Here is a 2,799-nt window from a genome sequence, read left to right as displayed (position 1 = left end):
GTGAGTATTTTGAAAAAAGGAGTTCGTTTCATCATGTTGTTGTTGAAAATGAGTTGAAAATGAAAGAGATGAAAGAATAAAACAAATGTGAAGGTTACCAAAAAGAAAGAAAAAAAAGAGAGAGATTGAAAAAGAAAAGAAAGAGAAAAATCTATTACTCTCGAAAAAAAAAGAGTTCAAAGTATTTGTTCCAATCAAGTTTTGTAATTTCATACCCTTGTGATGATTGATTATAATTGTGAAAAAGGCAAGAAAGTATGGTGTTGGTGTTTGTTGTTTCGTCATGTGTTGAGTGGGAAAGTTGTGGTCATTATATTGTTTTGATCATGGTTGTATTTAGGATTCATGCTCCCCAAAGCCAAGGCTTTAAGCTCACATTATATCCAAATTTACCGCACCCTTACCTAAGCCTAACATTACAAGCTTTGAAGACCTTCCGACCTTTGTGCATAGAGTTTTACTTATGTGAAAATAGTTGTTTATCAATGCAAGCTATGACATGACACATTCCGAGTCGACTACTAGGTTGAGTGTACGTTTTTCTAGACACACGAGTGTTGTGAGTTTGGGAGGGCATTGTTCATTTATACGTTGGGAGGAGAGCGAACGGGTACATCTTTTATCCGCCACATAAATGAGTGACGAGTGTGTGAGCACTAGTCTTGAATTCCATTGTGCATTTGTGGTTCGCTTTGCGTGACGATTGTTAAGGTGGATTAGCGGTTGAATGGATTCGATTGGTTGACATTGATACATGCTTGTTGGATTTTGCCTTGAATTATGTTTTTCATTTTGAAATATGACGGGGGTGAAGTTGGTCTTGTATTCATCGATGATTTCCTTGCTTAGGGACAAGCAAGGATCTAGCTTGGGGGAGTTTGATATGCATGTTTTATATAGTATTCTACCCCCGTCCCTTAGTACTTTTTATGTGTTCAATGAGCTCTTAGGAGCCATTTTTAGTACTAATCTGTATATTTGAGTGTGCCTTGAGTTTCAGGATTACTTAGTGAGAAATTGGTCTTTTTAGACCCGTTTCATGATGATTTAGGCCACTACATGATCCCGAGGGAATTCGGGACGATTACTGTCGACTTACGGGAGCCTTAGATGTTCATGATTGAGCCCTGAAAGTTAGACTCGGTGTTGCAGACACATTTAGCGAAAGAAACGAAAAGTCTCCCGGCGCCCGTCGGGCGGGTCTTCGCCCGGTGCCCATCGGGCGCCCATCAGAAGCAGCAGGCAGCAAAATTGCTCTCCGCCCGCCGGGCGAGAGCCGCCCGACCGGGCGCGTGCGGAAGAAATCCAGAAGTCTCCCTCCGCCCGCCGGGCAGCCCTGCGCCCGTCGGACCGCCCGACCGGGCGACGACAACCCTGGGGCTACTTGTGCGCGCGTTTTGCCTTAGTTTTCCGGTTTTTCTTAATGTTTTTGGGAAAAACTATAAATAGAGCCCTTAGTTAATTTAGTTGAACATCTTATTATCTCACATTCTAGTATTAAACACTTAGTTTTATTTCCCTAAGCTTAGTTTTTCTCTCTAATTTGTTCTAAACACTTAGTTTATTTTCAATCCAAAATTCAAGCTTTCCTTTGCCATTGTTCTTCAATTAGGTATTGTTCTTTATTTCAATCTTTTGTTTTGCCCTTAATTATGTTTTCAATCATGCTAATTTCTTTGTTTATTGTTAATATGCTTGAGTAGTCTAATTTCTAGGGTTTGGGGATCCATGATTAATATGAAGGGACATTGAGTAATTGTGATTGCTGGCATTGTAATTAATTCCTATTGATTGGTTTATTTCACTATACAATTAGATTTGCGCAGGTTTAATTGTGGTAGTTATGCAATATCAAATTAAGGATTCGAGAGATGCAATTTGATGTTTAGGCTTGTGTCAATAGGTGGAATTAGGATTAATACGTAGCGAGAGCCCGTTAATTCTAAGTCTATGATTAGTATCGATTCGAGAGATCATGCTAGTCTAATTAATTACCTTTGTTGATTATCGTGATTGTTCGTTGTCCTGGATTGTTATTTGTTGGTGAACCTATGTCCTAGATTCCTTAATATATTGATTCATAATCGTTTAATTGTCGTTCGTAGTCTTAGCATACAATCAATCAACCAACTCTTGTTCCCAATAGTCTAGTTTAATTAATTGATAGTAGAAAGAACGTCTGTTTCCCTGTGGATTCGATCCTGACTTCCCTTGCTACCTAGCTAGTGGACTTAAGTTATTTTTGATTAGGTGATACGACTTTAGCCTGTCATCGTGTAACAATATTAAAATTCAAATAAAATTTCGTTAATCAAAATGAAGTTCGAAATTAGAATTTAAAACGGTTTTAAGCTAAATAAAAATAATTAAGCATAATTAATCGAGTTTTAAAAATTGGGGTATTACACCTAAATTTCTCTTTCCTCTCCTCCCTTACCCGTCACTTCCTTCCCCTCTCCTCTTATCGCCCGCGCGCTTCCCTTCAGCTTGCCAGCCCACGCTCGCCCGCGTGCCACGCGCAAGGAAAGCAACAGCGAGGCCGCTCACCCACGCGCGCAACAACACGAGCAACGACCTTAGTAAGAAGGGGAAGGGTTAAAGATTTACCCGGTGAAGCAGTGTCCCTCACGCGCCTGTGGTCGCCCGCGCTCTCTCACCTGCACTCGCACGCAACAAGCAACAACTATGTTGCTTTTCTCCTTCCTCTCCGTTCGTCCGACCGCCAAACACCACCACCCATCGTCGACCGGCGTGCTCCATTACCGTGGCCGGTCGGTGAGACTCCTCTTCTTCCTAATA

This window comes from Spinacia oleracea, chromosome 4 (genome assembly GCF_020520425.1).
Source record: "Spinacia oleracea cultivar Varoflay chromosome 4, BTI_SOV_V1, whole genome shotgun sequence".
Classification (NCBI taxonomy): Eukaryota; Viridiplantae; Streptophyta; class Magnoliopsida; order Caryophyllales; family Amaranthaceae; genus Spinacia; species Spinacia oleracea.
This window is presented reverse-complemented; position numbering follows the sequence as displayed.